General features: G+C 60.6%; 9 non-coding genes across 9 annotated transcripts; all 9 read right to left on the reverse strand.

The window, feature by feature from the left end:
* Nucleotides 1-1,743: 1,743 nt before the first annotated feature.
* Nucleotides 1,744-1,825, reverse strand: TRNAL-AAG (transfer RNA leucine (anticodon AAG)). The gene has a single exon. It is a non-coding gene; the product is annotated as a tRNA-Leu (tRNA).
* A 351-nt stretch (nucleotides 1,826-2,176) lies between these two features.
* TRNAM-CAU (transfer RNA methionine (anticodon CAU)) lies at nucleotides 2,177-2,249 on the reverse strand. The gene has a single exon. It is a non-coding gene; the product is annotated as a tRNA-Met (tRNA).
* A 4,143-nt stretch (nucleotides 2,250-6,392) lies between these two features.
* TRNAL-AAG (transfer RNA leucine (anticodon AAG)) lies at nucleotides 6,393-6,474 on the reverse strand. Its single transcript has one exon. It is a non-coding gene; the product is annotated as a tRNA-Leu (tRNA).
* Nucleotides 6,475-11,042: 4,568 nt separating this feature from the next.
* TRNAL-AAG (transfer RNA leucine (anticodon AAG)) lies at nucleotides 11,043-11,124 on the reverse strand. Its single transcript has one exon. It is a non-coding gene; the product is annotated as a tRNA-Leu (tRNA).
* Nucleotides 11,125-11,475: 351 nt separating this feature from the next.
* TRNAM-CAU (transfer RNA methionine (anticodon CAU)) lies at nucleotides 11,476-11,548 on the reverse strand. Its single transcript has one exon. It is a non-coding gene; the product is annotated as a tRNA-Met (tRNA).
* A 4,577-nt stretch (nucleotides 11,549-16,125) lies between these two features.
* TRNAM-CAU (transfer RNA methionine (anticodon CAU)) lies at nucleotides 16,126-16,198 on the reverse strand. The gene has a single exon. It is a non-coding gene; the product is annotated as a tRNA-Met (tRNA).
* A 4,143-nt stretch (nucleotides 16,199-20,341) lies between these two features.
* On the reverse strand, nucleotides 20,342-20,423 carry TRNAL-AAG (transfer RNA leucine (anticodon AAG)). Its single transcript has one exon. It is a non-coding gene; the product is annotated as a tRNA-Leu (tRNA).
* Nucleotides 20,424-20,774: 351 nt separating this feature from the next.
* TRNAM-CAU (transfer RNA methionine (anticodon CAU)) lies at nucleotides 20,775-20,847 on the reverse strand. The gene has a single exon. It is a non-coding gene; the product is annotated as a tRNA-Met (tRNA).
* A 4,144-nt stretch (nucleotides 20,848-24,991) lies between these two features.
* On the reverse strand, nucleotides 24,992-25,073 carry TRNAL-AAG (transfer RNA leucine (anticodon AAG)). The gene has a single exon. It is a non-coding gene; the product is annotated as a tRNA-Leu (tRNA).
* Between the last annotated feature and the right edge of the window lie 594 nt (nucleotides 25,074-25,667).

Genomic DNA, 25,667 nt, shown 5'->3' on the forward strand with positions numbered 1-25,667 from the left:
TCTGGTGCCTGGAAGTCACCTTTGGAATACAGGGGGGTGACATTCTGCCTGAAACTCCCCTTTGGCTTCCATGGGGTTGACCTGGTGCCTGAAAGACCCCTTAGGAATACACGGGGTTGACATTGTGCCTGAAAGTCCCCTTTGGCTTCCATGGGGTTGACCTGGTGCCTCAAAGTCCGCTTAGGAATACACGGGGTTGACATTGTGCCTGCAAGTCCCCATTGGCTTGCATGGGGCTGACCTGGTGCCTCAAAGTCCCCTTAGGAATACATGGGGTTGACATTCTGCCTGAAAGTCCCCATTGGCTTCCATGGGGTTGACCTGGTGCCTGAAAGTCCCCTTAGGAATGCAAGGGGTTGACATTGGGACTGAAAGTGCCCTTTGGCTTCCATGGGGTTGACCTGGTGCCTCAAAGACCGCTTAGGAATACACGGGGTTGACATCCTGCCTGCAAGTCCCCATTGGCTACCATGGGGTTGACCTGGTGCCTCCAAGTCCCCTTAGGAATACATGGGGTTGACATTCTGCCTGAAAGTCCCCATTGGCTTCCATGGGGTTGACCTGGTGCCTGGACGTCCCCTTAGGAATACATGGGGTTGACATTGTGACTCAAAGTCCCCTTTGGCTTCCATGGGGCTGACCTGGTGCCTCAAAGTCCCCTTAGGAATACATGGGGTTGACATTCTGCCTGCAAGTCCCCATAGGAGTCATTGGGGTTGACCTGGTGCCTGGAAGTCAGCTTTGGAATACATGGGGGTGACATTCTGCCTGAAACTCCCCTTTGGCTTCCATGGGGTTGACCTGGTGCCTCAAAGTCCCCTTAGGAATACATGGGGTTGACATTCTGCCTGCAAGTCCCCATAGGAGTCATTGGGGTTGACCTGGTGCCTGGAAGTCAGCTTTGGAATACATGGGGATGACATTCTGCCTGTAACTCCCCTTTGGCTTCCATGGGGTTGACCTGGTGCCTGAAAGACCCCTTAGGAATACATGGGGTTGACACTGTGCCTGAAAGTCCCCTTTGGCTTCCATGGGGTTGACCTGGTGCCTCAAAGTCCCTTTAGGAATACATGGGGTTGACCTTGTGCCTGAAAGTCCCCTTTGGCTTCCATAAGGTTGACCTGGTGCCACAAATTCCTACCGCCCAGGATTTCCCTGCCAAGCAAATACAGAGGGTGCGGTCGGGCAACAATAAACACAGCACCCGCACAACCACCCGGGGCTTAAGCCTCCAAAATCTGGCCCTCCCACCCAGGCTCCGTCTTTCCGTGCCCCCGCCGCCACCGCCCTGCTTCCCTACTTCCGCCTGCCCAACATTTGCTCCAGGTCCCGGCCTGCTACCCACCTTCCTCTCCCCAGCCATCCTAGTATCTAGAGGCCCCTACTCCCAGGCTTTTCACATCTGCTCCGCCTCCTTCGAGGCGACCGCCATTTCCCTCCTTCCCGTATCACACTGCTCCTCTTGGTCCTGCCTCCTGCAGGCACCCAGGTCGCCCTGGTCCTGCTCACCACTGTGTATGGGGCAGTCGCGAAGCTGGTCTCTTGGGACCAGGGGCAAGAAGGGCTGGAGCAGCCCCCCCAACTTGGGGGCAAGGGCTCCAGAAAGCAGGGGCAGAATGAGCAGAGTCGAGGCTTCAGCAGCCTAAGGAGGACCTTTGGGCAGAGGGCGAGCTGCGAGGGAACAAGGCCATAGCAAGGGGAGCTTCGGGAGGCCCAAGTGCCACCTGCACGCTGCAAAATCTGTGGCAGCGGTGGGATTCGAACCCACGCCCCCGCAGAGACTGGAGCCTTAATCCAGCGCCTTGGACCGCTCGGCCACGCTCCCCCAGGCTGGGCCACTTTCTCTGCGGGGCGCCCAAGCACCTGCTTCGGCCTGGCTGCTTTTCCTCCGCCACCTCCCGCACCTGACACCGCACCAGCCCAGCAGAAAAGAAGCAGGGACTGGGGCTGCCACTAGTGACCGGGCTGGGCATGGCCCTCAGCGTTCATGGTGTGCGCTACCTTGGGCAAAGCCGGCCCAGGAAGAGCATCGCCAGCGCCACCCGCGCGGACACACCAGGCGCCTGCCTCCTGGCCAGCACCGGGAAGAAAAGGCAGCGGGGGGCCAAGCTTAGGCGACTGGAGCCTGCCCCGGGTGGCAGGCAAGGCGCCTGGCTCAGGCAGCAAGAGGCAAGCCTGCCTTCTCTGAGGCTCGAACTCAGGACCTCCAGATTATGAGACTGACGCGCTGCCGGCTGCGCTAAGAAGGCCCGGCTGGCTCAGCCCCCTGGTCCCGCACCACCACCGGGAGCCCTCACCTCCGGCCCACCGGGGTCCGTCGGCCAGGTCTAGGGCAAGGGACCCGGACGGGAAAACAATAGCAGCTCTCCAGCTCGGAAGGCGATTGCCATTCTCTCTCTCAGGGGCGCTCTCCTTCCCCACAGGAACCCAACCGGATTATTGGGCGGCAGTTAGCTCTGCGAACCAGCCCTGTGAGCTCGGGGCACCAGCTGCTGGTCTTTTGCAACAAACAGCTCTGTTCAGGTCATGGGTCTGAAAAGACAGGAAGCAAAAGCCCTCCACCTCCATTCGACTTCCCCCTGGGGCCAGGGAAAGTGAGGCAGGGCTCAACATGAAGAGAGGAGGCACACCCCCAGCCACACACAACGCGAAGGGTGCTACGGGCTGCTCAGGACTGGGCTGGCCCTGTTGAGGATGCAGCCTGGGGCATTTCTCCCGTCAGGCACAATACTCGTGGGCACCAGTGGACCGCCGTGCTGGAGTGATGCACAGTCCTACTCCGTGGTCCCAGATCCTGAAAACATATTGCCTGGAGGCAGAACCCGCTGTCAAAGGCTGCTGTCAGAGGCTCAGAAGAGGGGCGCGGGCAGAAGAAAGGAAGGGGCGCCCTTCCACCTGGGCTCTGCAGGTATCTGTGGCGGGCGGTTGCATGGCCACCAGGAAGAGCGCTGGCTCGGGTTTTGGCCTGCGTGGGGAGCCTGCGGGAAGGCGTGGGCTGGGAGGAGGAGAAAGGAAGCACTGCTCCTCACTGTGCGAGGTGCTGGCTTCCTGTCAGAGAGGCAAGAGGGTGTCGGGGCAGAACGGCAGCCTGCCAGCCCCAGCAGAGTGGCGCAGCGGGAGCGTGCTGGGCCCATAACCCAGAGGTCGATGGATCGAAACCAGCCTCTGCTATGTTTCCCCCCTGCTTGCCTTTTGCTTCCCCTACCTGCTTCCCGCCCCTCCAAGTGGCTTTGTCCTTGACATGCCTGAGAGTGGGGCTCTCCGGCCTCCTTCCCCAAAGGCGGTGGGGAGCGTGCTCACGGAACTTTGCAAGGGAAGGCCGGTGGGCTCTCCTCCAGTGACAGTCCTGCCGAGGGAGTGGGGGCGGGGCAGCTGCGGCAGCCCCGGGGCAGCTGTGGCCTCGGAGGGAAGGGAGGAGAAGGTGCTCAGAAGCAGAGAAGAGCCCGCCAGGAATGGGACCGAGTGACCTGGGCACCAGGCACCACAGCGCAAGCAAAGGAAGCCAACGCGGTTGCCAGGCCGTGAAGGCATCTTCCTCCCCCCTGCCTCCTAGTTTGGGGACCAAAGAAAGAAGGGGTTGAGCACCTGTGTCTGTGTTGGAGGCGGGAGGGAGAGGGAAGGATCGCAGGAGGATTTGGGGGACTGGGTCTAGGAGGAGCCCGAGAACATGGCGGCCGCTACTCAGGAAAGGCCAGCAGAGCAGGGAGGCTGGCTGCAAAGGAAGGGCCTGGGAGAAGGCGGCCTGCCAAGAGCTGTGACCGCAGCCCCGAGGGGTCCTCCTACCTGGGCAAGACATCCGGGAATACAGCTTCAGCCCCCAAACCTGGAGCGTGGGGGCTGAGGAGGTGGCAACGTGGGCTTTGGGGCCCAGGCTGCCAAAGAGGCTGGAGCCAGAACCTGGCCCTCAGCCCGGTGGGGCCCCACGCCCTGCGGCGCGCTGGCCAGCCCGCCTTCTCCTGACGGGGCCGGGGAGGTGGGGGCGGCTCGCTCTCAGCACGGGCCCTTGACTTGCAATGCGTTTCCGGCCCTTGCTCGCCATGGGCCGAGAGGGCATTTGGCCAAAAATGGAGGGAGCGGAGAGAGCGAATCGGTCTCGTGACCTCAAACGCCAGAGGCTTGCATGGGGTTGACCTGGTGCCTGAAAGGTCCCATAGGAATGCATGGGGTTGACATTGTGCCTGGAAGTCCCCAATGGCTTGCATGGGGTTGACCTGGTGCCTGGAAGACCCCATAGGAATGCACAGGGTTGACTGTCTGCCTACAAGTCCCCATAGACTTGCATGGGGTTGAGCTGGTGCCCGAAAGGCCCCATAACAATGTCTGGGGATGACATTGTGCCTGGAAGTCCCCATAAGCTTACACGGGCTTGACCGAGAGCCTCAAGGTCCCCTTAGGCTTGCATGAGGTTGGCCTGGGGGCTCAAGGTCCCCATAGCAATGTATGGGGTTGACATTGTGCTGGCAAGTCCCCATAGCAGTGCATGGGGTAGACCTGGTGCCTGAAAGTCCCCTTAGGAACACATGGGGTTGACATTCTGCCTGAAAGTCCCCATTGGCTTCCATGGGGTTGACCTGGTGCCTCAAAGTCCCCTTAGGAATACATGGGGTTGACATTCCGCCTGCAAGTCCCCATAGGAGTGATTGGGGTTGATCTGGTGCCTGGAAGTCACCTTTGGAATACAGGGGGGTGACATTCTGCCTGAAACTCCCCTTTGGCTTCCATGGGGTTGACCTGGTGCCTGAAAGCCCCTTAGGAATACACGGGGTTGACATTGTGCCTCAAAGTCCCCTTTGGCTTCCATGGGGTTGACCTGGTGCCTCAAAGTCCGCTTAGGAATACACGGGGTTGACATTGTGCCTGCAAGTCCCCATTGGCTTGCATGGGGCTGACCTGGTGCCTCAAAGTCCCCTTAGGAATACATGGGGTTGACATTCTGCCTGAAAGTCCCCATTGGCTTCCATGGGGTTGACCTGGTGCCTGAAAGTCCCCTTAGGAATGCAAGGGGTTGACATTGGGACTGAAAGTGCCCTTTGGCTTCCATGGGGTTGACCTGGTGCCTCAAAGACCGCTTAGGAATACACGGGGTTGACATCCTGCCTGCAAGTCCCCATTGGCTACCATGGGGTTGACCTGGTGCCTCCAAATCCCCTTAGGAATACATGGGGTTGACATTCTGCCTGAAAGTCCCCATTGGCTTCCATGGGGTTGACCTGGTGCCTGGACGTCCCCTTAGGAATACATGGGGTTGACATTGTGACTCAAAGTCCCCTTTGGCTTCCATGGGGCTGACCTGGTGCCTCAAAGTCCCCTTAGGAATACATGGGGTTGACATTCTGCCTGCAAGTCCCCATAGGAGTCATTGGGGTTGACCTGGTGCCTGGAAGTCAGCTTTGGAATACATGGGGGTGACATTCTGCCTGAAACTCCCCTTTGGCTTCCATGGGGTTGACCTGGTGCCTCAAAGTCCCCTTAGGAATACATGGGGTTGACATTCTGCCTGCAAGTCCCCATAGGAGTCATTGGGGTTGACCTGGTGCCTGGAAGTCAGCTTTGGAATACATGGGGATGACATTCTGCCTGTAACTCCCCTTTGGCTTCCATGGGGTTGACCTGGTGCCTGAAAGACCCCTTAGGAATACATGGGGTTGACACTGTGCCTGAAAGTCCCCTTTGGCTTCCATGGGGTTGACCTGGTGCCTCAAAGTCCCTTTAGGAATACATGGGGTTGACCTTGTGCCTGAAAGTCCCCTTTGGCTTCCATAAGGTTGACCTGGTGCCACAAATTCCTACCGCCCAGGATTTCCCTGCCAAGCAAATACAGAGGGTGCGGTCGGGCAACAATAAACACAGCACCCGCACAACCACCCGGGGCTTAAGCCTCCAAAATCTGGCCCTCCCACCCAGGCTCCGTCTTTCCGTGCCCCCGCCGCCACCGCCCTGCTTCCCTACTTCTGCCTGCCCAACATTTGCTCCAGGTCCCGGCCTGCTACCCACCTTCCTCTCCCCAGCCATCCTAGTATCTAGAGGCCCCTACTCCCAGGCTTTTCACATCTGCTCCGCCTCCTTCGAGGCGACCGCCATTTCCCTCCTTGCCGTATCACACTGCTCCTCTTGGTCCTGCCTCCTGCAGGCACCCAGGTCGCCCTGGTCCTGCTCACCACTGTGTATGGGGCAGTCGCGAAGCTGGTCTCTTGGGACCAGGGGCAAGAAGGGCTGGAGCAGCCCCCCCAACTTGGGGGCAAGGGCTCCAGAAAGCAGGGGCAGAATGAACAGAGTCGAGGCTTCAGCAGCCTAAGGGGGACCTTTGGGCAGAGGGCGAGCTGCGAGGGAACAAGGCCGTAGCAAGGGGAGCTTCGGGAGGCCCAAGTGCCACCTGCACGCTGCAAAATCTGTGGCAGCGGTGGGATTCGAACCCACGCCCCCGCAGAGACTGGAGCCTTAATCCAGCGCCTTGGACCGCTCGGCCACGCTCCCCCAGGCTGGGCCACTTTCTCTGCGGGGCGCCCAAGCACCTGCTTCGGCCTGGCTGCTTTTCCTCCGCCACCTCCCGCACCTGACACCGCACCAGCCCAGCAGAAAAGAAGCAGGGACTGGGGCTGCCACTAGTGACCGGGCTGGGCATGGCCCTCAGCGTTCATGGTGTGCGCTACCTTGGGCAAAGCCGGCCCAGGAAGAGCATCGCCAGCGCCACCCGCGCGGACACACCAGGCGCCTGCCTCCTGGCCAGCACCGGGAAGAAAAGGCAGCGGGGGGCCAAGCTTAGGCGACTGGAGCCTGCCCCGGGTGGCAGGCAAGGCGCCTGGCTCAGGCAGCAAGAGGCAAGCCTGCCTTCTCTGAGGCTCGAACTCAGGACCTCTAGATTATGAGACTGACGCGCTGCCGGCTGCGCTAAGAAGGCCCGGCTGGCTCAGCCCCCTGGTCCCGCACCACCACCGGGAGCCCTCACCTCCGGCCCACCGGGGTCCGTCGGCCAGGTCTAGGGCAAGGGACCCGGACGGGAAAACAATAGCAGCTCTCCAGCTCGGAAGGCGATTGCCATTCTCTCTCTCAGGGGCGCTCTCCTTCCCCACAGGAACCCAACCGGATTATTGGGCGGCAGTTAGCTCTGCGAACCAGCCCTGTGAGCTCGGGGCACCAGCTGCTGGTCTTTTGCAACAAACAGCTCTGTTCAGGTCATGGGTCTGAAAAGACAGGAAGCAAAAGCCCTCCACCTCCATTCGACTTCCCCCTGGGGCCAGGGAAAGTGAGGCAGGGCTCAACATGAAGAGAGGAGGCACACCCCCAGCCACACACAACGCGAAGGGTGCTACGGGCTGCTCAGGACTGGGCTGGCCCTGTTGAGGATGCAGCCTGGGGCATTTCTCCCGTCAGGCACAATACTCGTGGGCACCAGTGGACCGCCGTGCTGGAGTGATGCACAGTCCTACTCCGTGGTCCCAGATCCTGAAAACATATTGCCTGGAGGCAGAACCCGCTGTCAAAGGCTGCTGTCAGAGGCTCAGAAGAGGGGCGCGGGCAGAAGAAAGGAAGGGGCGCCCTTCCACCTGGGCTCTGCAGGTATCTGTGGCGGGCGGTTGCATGGCCACCAGGAAGAGCGCTGGCTCAGGTTTTGGCCTGCGTGGGGAGCCTGCGGGAAGGCGTGGGCTGGGAGGAGGAGAAAGGAAGCACTGCTCCTCACTGTGCGAGGTGCTGGCTTCCTGTCAGAGAGGCAAGAGGGTGTCGGGGCAGAAGGGCAGCCTGCCAGCCCCAGCAGAGTGGCGCAGCGGGAGCGTGCTGGGCCCATAACCCAGAGGTCGATGGATCGAAACCAGCCTCTGCTATGTTTCCCCCCTGCTTGCCTTTTGCTTCCCCTACCTGATTCCCGCCCCTCCAAGTGGCTTTGTCCTTGACATGCCTGAGAGTGGGGCTCTCCGGCCTCCTTCCCCAAAGGCGGTGGGGAGCGTGCTCACGGAACTTTGCAAGGGAAGGCCGGTGGGCTCTCCTCCAGTGACAGTCCTGCCGAGGGAGTGGGGGCGGGGCAGCTGCGGCAGCCCCGGGGCAGCTGTGGCCTCGGAGGGAAGGGAGGAGAAGGTGCTCAGAAGCAGAGAAGAGCCCGCCAGGAATGGGACCGAGTGACCTGGGCACCAGGCACCACAGCGCAAGCAAAGGAAGCCAACGTGGTTGCCAGGCCGTGAAGGCATCTTCCTCCCCCCTGCCTCCTAGTTTGGGGACCAAAGAAAGAAGGGGTTGAGCACCTGTGTCTGTGTTGGAGGCGGGAGGGAGAGGGAAGGATCGCAGGAGGATTTGGGCGACTGGGTCTAGGAGGAGCCCGAGAACGTGGCGGCCGCTACTCAGGAAAGGCCAGCAGAGCAGGGAGGCTGGCTGCAAAGGAAGGGCCTGGGAGAAGGCGGCCTGCCAAGAGCTGTGACCGCAGCCCCGAGGGGTCCTCCTACCTGGGCAAGACATCCGGGAATACAGCTTCAGCCCCCAAACCTGGAGCGTGGGGGCTGAGGAGGTGGCAACGTGGGCTTTGGGGCCCAGGCTGCCAAAGAGGCTGGAGCCAGAACCTGGCCGTCAGCCCGGTGGGGCCGCACGCCCTGCGGCGCGCTGGCCAGCCCGCCTTCTCCTGACGGGGCCGGGGAGGTGGGGGCGGCTCGCTCTCAGCACGGGCCCTTGACTTGCAATGCGTTTCCGGCCCTTGCTCGCCATGGGCCGAGAGGGCATTTGGCCAAAAATGGAGGGAGCGGAGAGAGCGAATCGGTCTCGTGACCTCAAACGCCAGAGGCTTGCATGGGGTTGACCTGGTGCCTGAAAGGTCCCATAGGAATGCATGGGGTTGACATTGTGCCTGGAAGTCCCCACTGGCTTGCATGGGGTTGACCTGGTGCCTGGAAGACCCCATAGGAATGCACAGGGTTGACTGTCTGCCTACAAGTCCCCATAGGCTTGCATGGGGTTGAGCTGGTGCCCGAAAGGCCCCATAACAATGTCTGGGGATGACATTGTGCCTGGAAGTCCCCATAAGCTTACACGGGCTTGACCGAGAGCCTCAAGGTCCCCTTAGGCTTGCATGAGGTTGGCCTGGGGGCTCAAGGTCCCCATAGCAATGTATGGGGTTGACATTGTGCTAGCAAGTCCCCATAGCAGTGCATGGGGTAGACCTGGTGCCTGAAAGTCCCCTTAGGAACACATGGGGTTGACATTCTGCCTGAAAGTCCCCATTGGCTTCCATGGGGTTGACCTGGTGCCTCAAAGTCCCCTTAGGAATACATGGGGTTGACATTCCGCCTGCAAGTCCCCATAGGAGTGATTGGGGTTGATCTGGTGCCTGGAAGTCACCTTTGGAATACAGGGGGGTGACATTCTGCCTGAAACTCCCCTTTGGCTTCCATGGGGTTGACCTGGTGCCTGAAAGACCCCTTAGGAATACACGGGGTTGACATTGTGCCTGAAAGTCCCCTTTGGCTTCCATGGGGTTGACCTGGTGCCTCAAAGTCCGCTTAGGAATACACGGGGTTGACATTGTGCCTGCAAGTCCCCATTGGCTTGCATGGGGCTGACCTGGTGCCTCAAAGTCCCCTTAGGAATACATGGGGTTGACATTCTGCCTGAAAGTCCCCATTGGCTTCCATGGGGTTGACCTGGTGCCTGAAAGTCCCCTTAGGAATGCAAGGGGTTGACATTGGGACTGAAAGTGCCCTTTGGCTTCCATGGGTTTGACCTGGTGCCTCAAAGACCGCTTAGGAATACACGGGGTTGACATCCTGCCTGCAAGTCCCCATTGGCTACCATGGGGTTGACCTGGTGCCTCCAAGTCCCCTTAGGAATACATGGGGTTGACATTCTGCCTGAAAGTCCCCATTGGCTTCCATGGGGTTGACCTGGTGCCTGGACGTCCCCTTAGGAATACATGGGGTTGACATTGTGACTCAAAGTCCCCTTTGGCTTCCATGGGGCTGACCTGGTGCCTCAAAGTCCCCTTAGGAATACATGGGGTTGACATTCTGCCTGCAAGTCCCCATAGGAGTCATTGGGGTTGACCTGGTGCCTGGAAGTCAGCTTTGGAATACATGGGGGTGACATTCTGCCTGAAACTCCCCTTTGGCTTCCATGGGGTTGACCTGGTGCCTCAAAGTCCCCTTAGGAATACATGGGGTTGACATTCTGCCTGCAAGTCCCCATAGGAGTCATTGGGGTTGACCTGGTGCCTGGAAGTCAGCTTTGGAATACATGGGGATGACATTCTGCCTGTAACTCCCCTTTGGCTTCCATGGGGTTGACCTGGTGCCTGAAAGACCCCTTAGGAATACATGGGGTTGACACTGTGCCTGAAAGTCCCCTTTGGCTTCCATGGGGTTGACCTGGTGCCTCAAAGTCCCTTTAGGAATACATGGGGTTGACCTTGTGCCTGAAAGTCCCCTTTGGCTTCCATAAGGTTGACCTGGTGCCACAAATTCCTACCGCCCAGGATTTCCCTGCCAAGCAAATACAGAGGGTGCGGTCGGGCAACAATAAACACAGCACCCGCACAACCACCCGGGGCTTAAGCCTCCAAAATCTGGCCCTCCCACCCAGGCTCCGTCTTTCCGTGCCCCCGCCGCCACCGCCCTGCTTCCCTACTTCCGCCTGCCCAACATTTGCTCCAGGTCCCGGCCTGCTACCCACCTTCCTCTCCCCAGCCATCCTAGTATCTAGAGGCCCCTACTCCCAGGCTTTTCACATCTGCTCCGCCTCCTTCGAGGCGACGGCCATTTCCCTCCTTCCCGTATCACACTGCTCCTCTTGGTCCTGCCTCCTGCAGGCACCCAGGTCGCCCTGGTCCTGCTCACCACTGTGTATGGGGCAGTCGCGAAGCTGGTCTCTTGGGACCAGGGGCAAGAAGGGCTGGAGCAGCCCCCCCAACTTGGGGGCAAGGGCTCCAGAAAGCAGGGGCAGAATGAGCAGAGTCGAGGCTTCAGCAGCCTAAGGAGGACCTTTGGGCAGAGGGCGAGCTGCGAGGGAACAAGGCCATAGCAAGGGGAGCTTCGGGAGGCCCAAGTGCCACCTGCACGCTGCAAAATCTGTGGCAGCGGTGGGATTCGAACCCACGCCCCCGCAGAGACTGGAGCCTTAATCCAGCGCCTTGGACCGCTCGGCCACGCTCCCCCAGGCTGGGCCACTTTCTCTGCGGGGCGCCCAAGCACCTGCTTCGGCCTGGCTGCTTTTCCTCCGCCACCTCCCGCACCTGACACCGCACCAGCCCAGCAGAAAAGAAGCAGGGACTGGGGCTGCCACTAGTGACCGGGCTGGGCATGGCCCTCAGCGTTCATGGTGTGCGCTACCTTGGGCAAAGCCGGCCCAGGAAGAGCATCGCCAGCGCCACCCGCGCGGACACACCAGGCGCCTGCCTCCTGGCCAGCACCGGGAAGAAAACGCAGCGGGGGGCCAAGCTTAGGCGACTGGAGCCTGCCCCGGGTGGCAGGCAAGGCGCCTGGCTCAGGCAGCAAGAGGCAAGCCTGCCTTCTCTGAGGCTCGAACTCAGGACCTCCAGATTATGAGACTGACGCGCTGCCGGCTGCGCTAAGAAGGCCCGGCTGGCTCAGCCCCCTGGTCCCGCACCACCACCGGGAGCCCTCACCTCCGGCCCACCGGGGTCCGTCGGCCAGGTCTAGGGCAAGGGACCCGGACGGGAAAACAATAGCAGCTCTCCAGCTCGGAAGGCGATTGCCATTCTCTCTCTCAGGGGCGCTCTCCTTCCCCACAGGAACCCAACCGGATTATTGGGCGGCAGTTAGCTCTGCGAACCAGCCCTGTGAGCTCGGGGCACCAGCTGCTGGTCTTTTGCAACAAACAGCTCTGTTCAGGTCATGGGTCTGAAAAGACAGGAAGCAAAAGCCCTCCACCTCCATTCGACTTCCCCCTGGGGCCAGGGAAAGTGAGGCAGGGCTCAACATGAAGAGAGGAGGCACACCCCCAGCCACACACAACGCGAAGGGTGCTACGGGCTGCTCAGGACTGGGCTGGCCCTGTTGAGGATGCAGCCTGGGGCATTTCTCCCGTCAGGCACAATACTCGTGGGCACCAGTGGACCGCCGTGCTGGAGTGATGCACAGTCCTACTCCGTGGTCCCAGATCCTGAAAACATATTGCCTGGAGGCAGAACCCGCTGTCAAAGGCTGCTGTCAGAGGCTCAGAAGAGGGGCGCGGGCAGAAGAAAGGAAGGGGCGCCCTTCCACCTGGGCTCTGCAGGTATCTGTGGCGGGCGGTTGCATGGCCACCAGGAAGAGCGCTGGCTCGGGTTTTGGCCTGCGTGGGGAGCCTGCGGGAAGGCGTGGGCTGGGAGGAGGAGAAAGGAAGCACTGCTCCTCACTGTGCGAGGTGCTGGCTTCCTGTCAGAGAGGCAAGAGGGTGTCGGGGCAGAACGGCAGCCTGCCAGCCCCAGCAGAGTGGCGCAGCGGGAGCGTGCTGGGCCCATAACCCAGAGGTCGATGGATCGAAACCATCCTCTGCTATGTTTCCCCCCTGCTTGCCTTTTGCTTCCCCTACCTGCTTCCCGCCCCTCCAAGTGGCTTTGTCCTTGACATGCCTGAGAGTGGGGCTCTCCGGCCTCCTTCCCCAAAGGCGGTGGGGAGCGTGCTCACGGAACTTTGCAAGGGAAGGCCGGTGGGCTCTCCTCCAGTGACAGTCCTGCCGAGGGAGTGGGGGCGGGGCAGCTGCGGCAGCCCCGGGGCAGCTGTGGCCTCGGAGGGAAGGGAGGAGAAGGTGCTCAGAAGCAGAGAAGAGCCCGCCAGGAATGGGACCGAGTGACCTGGGCACCAGGCACCACAGCGCAAGCAAAGGAAGCCAACGCGGTTGCCAGGCCGTGAAGGCATCTTCCTCCCCCCTGCCTCCTAGTTTGGGGACCAAAGAAAGAAGGGGTTGAGCACCTGTGTCTGTGTTGGAGGCGGGAGGGAGAGGGAAGGATCGCAGGAGGATTTGGGGGACTGGGTCTAGGAGGAGCCCGAGAACGTGGCGGCCGCTACTCAGGAAAGGCCAGCAGAGCAGGGAGGCTGGCTGCAAAGGAAGGGCCTGGGAGAAGGCGGCCTGCCAAGAGCTGTGACCGCAGCCCCGAGGGGTCCTCCTACCTGGGCAAGACATCCGGGAATACAGCTTCAGCCCCCAAACCTGGAGCGTGGGGGCTGAGGAGGTGGCAACGTGGGCTTTGGGGCCCAGGCTGCCAAAGAGGCTGGAGCCAGAACCTGGCCCTCAGCCCGGTGGGGCCCCACGCCCTGCGGCGCGCTGGCCAGCCCGCCTTCTCCTGACGGGGCCGGGGAGGTGGGGGCGGCTCGCTCTCAGCACGGGCCCTTGACTTGCAATGCGTTTCCGGCCCTTGCTCGCCATGGGCCGAGAGGGCATTTGGCCAAAAATGGAGGGAGCGGAGAGAGCGAATCGGTCTCGTGACCTCAAACGCCAGAGGCTTGCATGGGGTTGACCTGGTGCCTGAAAGGTCCCATAGGAATGCATGGGGTTGACATTGTGCCTGGAAGTCCCCAATGGCTTGCATGGGGTTGACCTGGTGCCTGGAAGACCCCATAGGAATGCACAGGGTTGACTGTCTGCCTACAAGTCCCCATAGACTTGCATGGGGTTGAGCTGGTGCCCGAAAGGCCCCATAACAATGTCTGGGGATGACATTGTGCCTGGAAGTCCCCATAAGCTTACACGGGCTTGACCGAGAGCCTCAAGGTCCCCTTAGGCTTGCATGAGGTTGGCCTGGGGGCTCAAGGTCCCCATAGCAATGTATGGGGTTGACATTGTGCTGGCAAGTCCCCATAGCAGTGCATGGGGTAGACCTGGTGCCTGAAAGTCCCCTTAGGAACACATGGGGTTGACATTCTGCCTGAAAGTCCCCATTGGCTTCCATGGGGTTGACCTGGTGCCTCAAAGTCCCCTTAGGAATACATGGGGTTGACATTCCGCCTGCAAGTCCCCATAGGAGTGATTGGGGTTGATCTGGTGCCTGGAAGTCACCTTTGGAATACAGGGGGGTGACATTCTGCCTGAAACTCCCCTTTGGCTTCCATGGGGTTGACCTGGTGCCTGAAAGACCCCTTAGGAATACACGGGGTTGACATTGTGCCTGAAAGTCCCCTTTGGCTTCCATGGGGTTGACCTGGTGCCTCAAAGTCCGCTTAGGAATACACGGGGTTGACATTGTGCCTGCAAGTCCCCATTGGCTTGCATGGGGCTGACCTGGTGCCTCAAAGTCCCCTTAGGAATACATGGGGTTGACATTCTGCCTGAAAGTCCCCATTGGCTTCCATGGGGTTGACCTGGTGCCTGAAAGTCCCCTTAGGAATGCAAGGGGTTGACATTGGGACTGAAAGTGCCCTTTGGCTTCCATGGGGTTGACCTGGTGCCTCAAAGACCGCTTAGGAATACACGGGGTTGACATCCTGCCTGCAAGTCCCCATTGGCTACCATGGGGTTGACCTGGTGCCTCCAAGTCCCCTTAGGAATACATGGGGTTGACATTCTGCCTGAAAGTCCCCATTGGCTTCCATGGGGTTGACCTGGTGCCTGGACGTCCCCTTAGGAATACATGGGGTTGACATTGTGACTCAAAGTCCCCTTTGGCTTCCATGGGGCTGACCTGGTGCCTCAAAGTCCCCTTAGGAATACATGGGGTTGACATTCTGCCTGCAAGTCCCCATAGGAGTCATTGGGGTTGACCTGGTGCCTGGAAGTCAGCTTTGGAATACATGGGGGTGACATTCTGCCTGAAACTCCCCTTTGGCTTCCATGGGGTTGACCTGGTGCCTCAAAGTCCCCTTAGGAATACATGGGGTTGACATTCTGCCTGCAAGTCCCCATAGGAGTCATTGGGGTTGACCTGGTGCCTGGAAGTCAGCTTTGGAATACATGGGGATGACATTCTGCCTGTAACTCCCCTTTGGCTTCCATGGGGTTGACCTGGTGCCTGAAAGACCCCTTAGGAATACATGGGGTTGACACTGTGCCTGAAAGTCCCCTTTGGCTTCCATGGGGTTGACCTGGTGCCTCAAAGTCCCTTTAGGAATACATGGGGTTGACCTTGTGCCTGAAAGTCCCCTTTGGCTTCCATAAGGTTGACCTGGTGCCACAAATTCCTACCGCCCAGGATTTCCCTGCCAAGCAAATACAGAGGGTGCGGTCGGGCAACAATAAACACAGCACCCGCACAACCACCCGGGGCTTAAGCCTCCAAAATCTGGCCCTCCCACCCAGGCTCCGTCTTTCCGTGCCCCCGCCGCCACCGCCCTGCTTCCCTACTTCCGCCTGCCCAACATTTGCTCCAGGTCCCGGCCTGCTACCCACCTTCCTCTCCCCAGCCATCCTAGTATCTAGAGGCCCCTACTCCCAGGCTTTTCACATCTGCTCCGCCTCCTTCGAGGCGACCGCCATTTCCCTCCTTGCCGTATCACACTGCTCCTCTTGGTCCTGCCTCCTGCAGGCACCCAGGTCGCCCTGGTCCTGCTCACCACTGTGTATGGGGCAGTCGCGAAGCTGGTCTCTTGGGACCAGGGGCAAGAAGGGCTGGAGCAGCCCCCCCAACTTGGGGGCAAGGGCTCCAGAAAGCAGGGGCAGAATGAGCAGAGTCGAGGCTTCAGCAGCCTAAGGAGGACCTTTGGGCAGAGCGCGAGCTGCGAGGGAACAAGGCCATAGCAAGGGGAGCTTCGGGAGGCCCAAGTGCCACCTGCACGCTGCAAAATCTGTTTCAGCGGTGGGATTCGAACCCACGCCCCCGCAGAGACTGGAGCCTTAATCCAGCGCCTTGGACCGCTCGGCCACGCTCCCCCAGGCTGGGCCACTTTCTCTGCGGGGCGCCCAAGCACCTGCTTCGGCCTGGCTGCTTTTCCTCCGCCACCTCCCGCACCTGACACCGCACCAGCCCAGCAGAAAAGAAGCAGGGACTGGGGCTGCCACTAGTGACCGGGCTGGGCATGGCCCTCAGCGTTCATGGTGTGCGCTACCTTGGGCAAAGCCGGCCCAGGAAGAGCATCGCCAGCGCCACCCGCGCGGACACACCAGGCGCCTGCCTCCTGGCCAGCACCGGGAAGAAAAGGCAGCGGGGGGCCAAGCTTAGGCGACTGGAGCCTGCCCCGGGTGGCAGGCAAGGCGCCTGGCTCAGGCAGCAAGAGGCAAGCCTGCCTTCTCTGAGGCTCGAACTCAGGACCTCCAGATTATGAGACTGACGCGCTGCCGGCTGCGCTAAGAAGGCCCGGCTGGCTCAGCCCCCTGGTCCCGCACCACCACCGGGAGCCCTCACCTCCGGCCCACCGGGGTCCGTCGGCCAGGTCTAGGGCAAGGGACCCGGACGGGAAAACAATAGCAGCTCTCCAGCTCGGAAGGCGATTGCCATTCTCTCTCTCAGGGGCGCTCTCCTTCCCCACAGGAACCCAACCGGATTATTGGGCGGCAGTTAGCTCTGCGAACCAGCCCTGTGAGCTCGGGGCACCAGCTGCTGGTCTTTTGCAACAAACAGCTCTGTTCAGGTCATGGGTCTGAAAAGACAGGAAGCAAAAGCCCTCCACCTCCATTCGACTTCCCCCTGGGGCCAGGGAAAGTGAGGCAGGGCTCAACATGAAGAGAGGAGGCACACCCCCAGCCACACACAACGCGAAGGGTGCTACGGGCTGCTCAGGACTGGGCTGGCCCTGTTGAGGATGCAGCCTGGGGCATTTCTCCCGTCAGGCACAATACTCGTGGGCACCAGTGGACCGCCGTGCTGGAGTGATGCACAGTCCTACTCCGTGGTCCCAGATCCTGAAAACATATTGCCTGGAGGCAGAACCCGCTGTCAAAGGCTGCTGTCAGAGGCTCAGAAGAGGGGCGCGGGCAGAAGAAAGGAAGGGGCGCCCTTCCACCTGGGCTCTGCAGGTATCTGTGGCGGGCGGTTGCATGGCCACCAGGAAGAGCGCTGGCTCGGGTTTTGGCCTGCGTGGGGAGCCTGCGGGAAGGCGTGGGCTGGGAGGAGGAGAAAGGAAGCACTGCTCCTCACTGTGCGAGGTGCTGGCTTCCTGTCAGAGAGGCAAGAGGGTGTCGGGGCAGAACGGCAGCCTGCCAGCCCCAGCAGAGTGGCGCAGCGGGAGCGTGCTGGGCCCATAACCCAGAGGTCGATGGATCGAAACCAGCCTCTGCTATGTTTCCCCCCTGCTTGCCTTTTGCTTCCCCTACCTGCTTCCCGCCCCTCCAAGTGGCTTTGTCCTTGACATGCCTGAGAGTGGGGCTCTCCGGCCTCCTTCCCCAAAGGCGGTGGGGAGCGTGCTCACGGAACTTTGCAAGGGAAGGCCGGTGGGCTCTCCTCCAGTGACAGTCCTGCCGAGGGAGTGGGGGCGGGGCAGCTGCGGCAGCCCCGGGGCAGCTGTGGCCTCGGAGGGAAGGGAGGAGAAGGTGCTCAGAAGCAGAGAAGAGCCCGCCAGGAATGGGACCGAGTGACCTGGGCACCAGGCACCACAGCGCAAGCAAAGGAAGCCAACGCGGTTGCCAGGCCGTGAAGGCATCTTCCTCCCCCCTGCCTCCTAGTTTGGGGACCAAAGAAAGAAGGGGTTGAGCACCTGTGTCTGTGTTGGAGGCGGGAGGGAGAGGGAAGGATCGCAGGAGGATTTGGGGGACTGGGTCTAGGAGGAGCCCGAGAACGTGGCGGCCGCTACTCAGGAAAGGCCAGCAGAGCAGGGAGGCTGGCTGCAAAGGAAGGGCCTGGGAGAAGGCGGCCTGCCAAGAGCTGTGACCGCAGCCCCGAGGGGTCCTCCTACCTGGGCAAGACATCCGGGAATACAGCTTCAGCCCCCAAACCTGGAGCGTGGGGGCTGAGGAGGTGGCAACGTGGGCTTTGGGGCCCAGGCTGCCAAAGAGGCTGGAGCCAGAACCTGGCCCTCAGCCCGGTGGGGCCCCACGCCCTGCGGCGCGCTGGCCAGCCCGCCTTCTCCTGACGGGGCCGGGGAGGTGGGGGCGGCTCGCTCTCAGCACGGGCCCTTGACTTGCAATGCGTTTCCGGCCCTTGCTCGCCATGGGCCGAGAGGGCATTTGGCCAAAAATGGAGGGAGCGGAGAGAGCGAATCGGTCTCGTGACCTCAAACGCCAGAGGCTTGCATGGGGTTGACCTGGTGCCTGAAAGGTCCCATAGGAATGCATGGGGTTGACATTGTGCCTGGAAGTCCCCAATGGCTTGCATGGGGTTGACCTGGTGCCTGGAAGACCCCATAGGAATGCACAGGGTTGACTGTCTGCCTACAAGTCCCCATAGACTTGCATGGGGTTGAGCTGGTGCCCGAAAGGCCCCATAACAATGTCTGGGGATGACATTGTGCCTGGAAGTCCCCATAAGCTTACACGGGCTTGACCGAGAGCCTCAAGGTCCCCTTAGGCTTGCATGAGGTTGGCCTGGGGGCTCAAGGTCCCCATAGCAATGTATGGGGTTGACATTGTGCTGGCAAGTCCCCATAGCAGTGCATGGGGTAGACCTTTGCCTGAAAGTCCCCTTAGGAACACATGGGGTTGACATTCTGCCTGAAAGTCCCCATTGGCTTCCATGGGGTTGACCTGGTGCCTCAAAGTCCCCTTAGGAATACATGGGGTTGACATTCCGCCTGCAAGTCCCCATAGGAGTGATTGGGGTTGATCTGGTGCCTGGAAGTCACCTTTGGAATACAGGGGGGTGACATTCTGCCTGAAACTCCCCTTTGGCTTCCATGGGGTTGACCTGGTGCCTGAAAGACCCCTTAGGAATACACGGGGTTGACATTGTGCCTGAAAGTCCCCTTTGGCTTCCATGGGGTTGACCTGGTGCCTCAAAGTCCGCTTAGGAATACACGGGGTTGACATTGTGCCTGCAAGTCCCCATTGGCTTGCATGGGGCTGACCTGGTGCCTCAAAGTCCCCTTAGGAATACATGGGGTTGACATTCTGCCTGAAAGTCCCCATTGGCTTCCATGGGGTTGACCTGGTGCCTGAAAGTCCCCTTAGGAATGCAAGGGGTTGACATTGGGACTGAAAGTGCCCTTTGGCTTCCATGGGGTTGACCTGGTGCCTCAAAGACCGCTTAGGAATACACGGGGTTGACATCCTGCCTGCAAGTCCCCATTGGCTACCATGGGGTTGACCTGGTGCCTCCAAGTCCCCTTAGGAATACATGGGGTTGACATTCTGCCTGAAAGTCCCCATTGGCTTCCATGGGGTTGACCTGGTGCCTGGACGTCCCCTTAGGAATACATGGGGTTGACATTGTGACTCAAAGTCCCCTTTGGCTTCCATGGGGCTGACCTGGTGCCTCAAAGTCCCCTTAGGAATACATGGGGTTGACATTCTGCCTGCAAGTCCCCATAGGAGTCATTGGGGTTGACCTGGTGCCTGGAAGTCAGCTTTGGAATACATGGGGGTGACATTCTGCCTGAAACTCCCCTTTGGCTTCCATGGGGTTGACCTGGTGCCTCAAAGTCCCCTTAGGAATACATGGGGTTGACATTCTGCCTGCAAGTCCCCATAGGAGTCATTGGGGTTGACCTGGTGCCTGGAAGTCAGCTTTGGAATACATGGGGATGACATTCTGCCTGTAACTCCCCTTTGGCTTCCATGGGGTTGACCTGGTGCCTGAAAGACCCCTTAGGAATACATGGGGTTGACACTGTGCCTGAAAGTCCCCTTTGGCTTCCATGGGGTTGACCTGGTGCCTCAAAGTCCCTTTAGGAATACATGGGGTTGACCTTGTGCCTGAAAGTCCCCTTTGGCTTCCATAAGGTTGACCTGGTGCCACAAATTCCTACCGCCCAGGATTTCCCTGCCAAGCAAATACAGAGGGTGCGGTCGGGCAACAATAAACACAGCACCCGCACAACCACCCGGGGCTTAAGCCTCCAAAATCTGGCCCTCCCACCCAGGCTCCGTCTTTCCGTGCCCCCGCCGCCACCGCCCTGCTTCCCTACTTCCGCCTGCCCAACATTTGCTCCAGGTCCCGGCCTGCTACCCACCTTCCTCTCCCCAGCCATCCTAGTATCTAGAGGCCCCTACTCCCAGGCTTTTCACATCTGCTCCGCCTCCTTCGAGGCGACCGCCATTTCCCTCCTTCCCGTATCACACTGCTCCTCTTGGTCCTGCCTCCTGCAGGCACCCAGGTCGCCCTGGTCCTGCTCACCACTGTGTATGGGGCAGTCGCGAAGCTGGTCTCTTGGGACCAGGGGCAAGAAGGGCTGGAGCAGCCCCCCCAACTTGGGGGCAAGGGCTCCAGAAAGCAGGGGCAGAATGAGCAGAGTCGAGGCTTCAGCAGCCTAAGGAGGACCTTTGGGCAGAGGGCGAGCTGCGAGGGAACAAGGCCATAGCAAGGGGAGCTTCGGGAGGCCCAAGTGCCACCTGCACGCTGCAAAATCTGTGGCAGCGGTGGGATTCGAACCCACGCCCCCGCAGAGACTGGAGCCTTAATCCAGCGCCTTGGACCGCTCGGCCACGCTCCCCCAGGCTGGGCCACTTTCTCTGCGGGGCGCCCAAGCACCTGCTTCGGCCTGGCTGCTTTTCCTCCGCCACCTCCCGCACCTGACACCGCACCAGCCCAGCAGAAAAGAAGCAGGGACTGGGGCTGCCACTAGTGACCGGGCTGGGCATGGCCCTCAGCGTTCATGGTGTGCGCTACCTTGGGCAAAGCCGGCCCAGGAAGAGCATCGCCAGCGCCACCCGCGCGGACACACCAGGCGCCTGCCTCCTGGCCAGCACCGGGAAGAAAAGGCAGCGGGGGGCCAAGCTTAGGCGACTGGAGCCTGCCCCGGGTGGCAGGCAAGGCGCCTGGCTCAGGCAGCAAGAGGCAAGCCTGCCTTCTCTGAGGCTCGAACTCAGGACCTCCAGATTATGAGACTGACGCGCTGCCGGCTGCGCTAAGAAGGCCCGGCTGGCTCAGCCCCCTGGTCCCGCACCACCACCGGGAGCCCTCACCTCCGGCCCACCGGGGTCCGTCGGCCAGGTCTAGGGCAAGGGACCCGGACGGGAAAACAATAGCAGCTCTCCAGCTCGGAAGGCGATTGCCATTCTCTCTCTCAGGGGCGCTCTCCTTCCCCACAGGAACCCAACCGGATTATTGGGCGGCAGTTAGCTCTGCGAACCAGCCCTGTGAGCTCGGGGCACCAGCTGCTGGTCTTTTGCAACAAACAGCTCTGTTCAGGTCATGGGTCTGAAAAGACAGGAAGCAAAAGCCCTCCACCTCCATTCGACTTCCCCCTGGGGCCAGGGAAAGTGAGGCAGGGCTCAACATGAAGAGAGGAGGCACACCCCCAGCCACACACAACGCGAAGGGTGCTACGGGCTGCTCAGGACTGGGCTGGCCCTGTTGAGGATGCAGCCTGGGGCATTTCTCCCGTCAGGCACAATACTCGTGGGCACCAGTGGACCGCCGTGCTGGAGTGATGCACAGTCCTACTCCGTGGTCCCAGATCCTGAAAACATATTGCCTGGAGGCAGAACCCGCTGTCAAAGGCTGCTGTCAGAGGCTCAGAAGAGGGGCGCGGGCAGAAGAAAGGAAGGGGCGCCCTTCCACCTGGGCTCTGCAGGTATCTGTGGCGGGCGGTTGCATGGCCACCAGGAAGAGCGCTGGCTCGGGTTTTGGCCTGCGTGGGGAGCCTGCGGGAAGGCGTGGGCTGGGAGGAGGAGAAAGGAAGCACTGCTCCTCACTGTGCGAGGTGCTGGCTTCCTGTCAGAGAGGCAAGAGGGTGTCGGGGCAGAACGGCAGCCTGCCAGCCCCAGCAGAGTGGCGCAGCGGGAGCGTGCTGGGCCCATAACCCAGAGGTCGATGGATCGAAACCAGCCTCTGCTATGTTTCCCCCCTGCTTGCCTTTTGCTTCCCCTACCTGCTTCCCGCCCCTCCAAGTGGCTTTGTCCTTGACATGCCTGAGAGTGGGGCTCTCCGGCCTCCTTCCCCAAAGGCGGTGGGGAGCGTGCTCACGGAACTTTGCAAGGGAAGGCCGGTGGGCTCTCCTCCAGTGACAGTCCTGCCGAGGGAGTGGGGGCGGGGCAGCTGCGGCAGCCCCGGGGCAGCTGTGGCCTCGGAGGGAAGGGAGGAGAAGGTGCTCAGAAGCAGAGAAGAGCCCGCCAGGAATGGGACCGAGTGACCTGGGCACCAGGCACCACAGCGCAAGCAAAGGAAGCCAACGCGGTTGCCAGGCCGTGAAGGCATCTTCCTCCCCCCTGCCTCCTAGTTTGGGGACCAAAGAAAGAAGGGGTTGAGCACCTGTGTCTGTGTTGGAGGCGGGAGGGAGAGGGAAGGATCGCAGGAGGATTTGGGGGACTGGGTCTAGGAGGAGCCCGAGAACGTGGCGGCCGCTACTCAGGAAAGGCCAGCAGAGCAGGGAGGCTGGCTGCAAAGGAAGGGCCTGGGAGAAGGCGGCCTGCCAAGAGCTGTGACCGCAGCCCCGAGGGGTCCTCCTACCTGGGCAAGACATCCGGGAATACAGCTTCAGCCCCCAAACCTGGAGCGTGGGGGCTGAGGAGGTGGCAACGTGGGCTTTGGGGCCCAGGCTGCCAAAGAGGCTGGAGCCAGAACCTGGCCCTCAGCCCGGTGGGGCCCCACGCCCTGCGGCGCGCTGGCCAGCCCGCCTTCTCCTGACGGGGCCGGGGAGGTGGGGGCGGCTCGCTCTCAGCACGGGCCCTTGACTTGCAATGCGTTTCCGGCCCTTGCTCGCCATGGGCCGAGAGGGCATTTGGCCAAAAATGGAGGGAGCGGAGAGAGCGAATCGGTCTCGTGACCTCAAACGCCAGAGGCTTGCATGGGGTTGACCTGGTGCCTGAAAGGTCCCATAGGAATGCATGGGGTTGACATTGTGCCTGGAAGTCCCCAATGGCTTGCATGGGGTTGACCTGGTGCCTGGAAGACCCCATAGGAATGCACAGGGTTGACTGTCTGCCTACAAGTCCCCATAGACTTGCATGGGGTTGAGCTGGTGCCCGAAAGGCCCCATAACAATGTCTGGGGATGACATTGTGCCTGGAAGTCCCCATAAGCTTACACGGGCTTGACCGAGAGCCTCAAGGTCCCCTTAGGCTTGCATGAGGTTGGCCTGGGGGCTCAAGGTCCCCATAGCAATGTATGGGGTTGACATTGTGCTGGCAAGTCCCCATAGCAGTGCATGGGGTAGACCTGGTGCCTGAAAGTCCCCTTAGGAACACATGGGGTTGACATTCTGCCTGAAAGTCCCCATTGGCTTCCATGGGGTTGACCTGGTGCCTCAAAGTCCCCTTAGGAATACATGGGGTTGACATTCCGCCTGCAAGTCCCCATAGGAGTGATTGGGGTTGATCTGGTGCCTGGAAGTCACCTTTGGAATACAGGGGGGTGACATTCTGCCTGAAACTCCCCTTTGGCTTCCATGGGGTTGACCTGGTGCCTGAAAGACCCCTTAGGAATACACGGGGTTGACATTGTGCCTGAAAGTCCCCTTTGGCTTCCATGGGGTTGACCTGGTGCCTCAAAGTCCGCTTAGGAATACACGGGGTTGACATTGTGCCTGCAAGTCCCCATTGGCTTGCATGGGGCTGACCTGGTGCCTCAAAGTCCCCTTAGGAATACATGGGGTTGACATTCTGCCTGAAAGTCCCCATTGGCTTCCATGGGGTTGACCTGGTGCCTGAAAGTCCCCTTAGGAATGCAAGGGGTTGACATTGGGACTGAAAGTGCCCTTTGGCTTCCATGGGGTTGACCTGGTGCCTCAAAGACCGCTTAGGAATACACGGGGTTGACATCCTGCCTGCAAGTCCCCATTGGCTACCATGGGGTTGACCTGGTGCCTCCAAGTCCCCTTAGGAATACATGGGGTTGACATTCTGCCTGAAAGTCCCCATTGGCTTCCATGGGGTTGACCTGGTGCCTGGACGTCCCCTTAGGAATACATGGGGTTGACATTGTGACTCAAAGTCCCCTTTGGCTTCCATGGGGCTGACCTGGTGCCTCAAAGTCCCCTTAGGAATACATGGGGTTGACATTCTGCCTGCAAGTCCCCATAGGAGTCATTGGGGTTGACCTGGTGCCTGGAAGTCAGCTTTGGAATACATGGGGGTGACATTCTGCCTGAAACTCCCCTTTGGCTTCCATGGGGTTGACCTGGTGCCTCAAAGTCCCCTTAGGAATACATGGGGTTGACATTCTGCCTGCAAGTCCCCATAGGAGTCATTGGGGTTGACCTGGTGCCTGGAAGTCAGCTTTGGAATACATGGGGATGACATTCTGCCTGTAACTCCCCTTTGGCTTCCATGGGGTTGACCTGGTGCCTGAAAGACCCCTTAGGAATACATGGGGTTGACACTGTGCCTGAAAGTCCCCTTTGGCTTCCATGGGGTTGACCTGGTGCCTCAAAGTCCCTTTAGGAATACATGGGGTTGACCTTGTGCCTGAAAGTCCCCTTTGGCTTCCATAAGGTTGACCTGGTGCCACAAATTCCTACCGCCCAGGATTTCCCTGCCAAGCAAATACAGAGGGTGCGGTCGGGCAACAATAAACACAGCACCCGCACAACCACCCGGGGCTTAAGCCTCCAAAATCTGGCCCTCCCACCCAGGCTCCGTCTTTCCGTGCCCCCGCCGCCACCGCCCTGCTTCCCTACTTCCGCCTGCCCAACATTTGCTCCAGGTCCCGGGCTGCTACCCACCTTCCTCTCCCCAGCCATCCTAGTATCTAGAGGCCCCTACTCCCAGGCTTTTCACATCTGCTCCGCCTCCTTCGAGGCGACCGCCATTTCCCTCCTTGCCGTATCACACTGCTCCTCTTGGTCCTGCCTCCTGCAGGCACCCAGGTCGCCCTGGTCCTGCTCACCACTGTGTATGGGGCAGTCGCGAAGCTGGTCTCTTGGGACCAGGGGCAAGAAGGGCTGGAGCAGCCCCCCCAACTTGGGGGCAAGGGCTCCAGAAAGCAGGGGCAGAATGAGCAGAGTCGAGGCTTCAGCAGCCTAAGGGGGACCTTTGGGCAGAGGGCGAGCTGCGAGGGAACAAGGCCGTAGCAAGGGGAGCTTCGGGAGGCCCAAGTGCCACCTGCACGCTGCAAAATCTGTGGCAGCGGTGGGATTCGAACCCACGCCCCCGCAGAGACTGGAGCCTTAATCCAGCGCCTTGGACCGCTCGGCCACGCTCCCCCAGGCTGGGCCACTTTCTCTGCGGGGCGCCCAAGCACCTGCTTCGGCCTGGCTGCTTTTCCTCCGCCACCTCCCGCACCTGACACCGCACCAGCCCAGCAGAAAAGAAGCAGGGACTGGGGCTGCCACTAGTGACCGGGCTGGGCATGGCCCTCAGCGTTCATGGTGTGCGCTACCTTGGGCAAAGCCGGCCCAGGAAGAGCATCGCCAGCGCCACCCGCGCGGACACACCAGGCGCCTGCCTCCTGGCCAGCACCGGGAAGAAAAGGCAGCGGGGGGCCAAGCTTAGGCGACTGGAGCCTGCCCCGGGTGGCAGGCAAGGCGCCTGGCTCAGGCAGCAAGAGGCAAGCCTGCCTTCTCTGAGGCTCGAACTCAGGACCTCTAGATTATGAGACTGACGCGCTGCCGGCTGCGCTAAGAAGGCCCGGCTGGCTCAGCCCCCTGGTCCCGCACCACCACCGGGAGCCCTCACCTCCGGCCCACCGGGGTCCGTCGGCCAGGTCTAGGGCAAGGGACCCGGACGGGAAAACAATAGCAGCTCTCCAGCTCGGAAGGCGATTGCCATTCTCTCTCTCAGGGGCGCTCTCCTTCCCC

This window comes from Alligator mississippiensis, chromosome 4 (assembly GCF_030867095.1).
Source record: "Alligator mississippiensis isolate rAllMis1 chromosome 4, rAllMis1, whole genome shotgun sequence".
Taxonomy (NCBI): domain Eukaryota; kingdom Metazoa; phylum Chordata; order Crocodylia; family Alligatoridae; genus Alligator; species Alligator mississippiensis.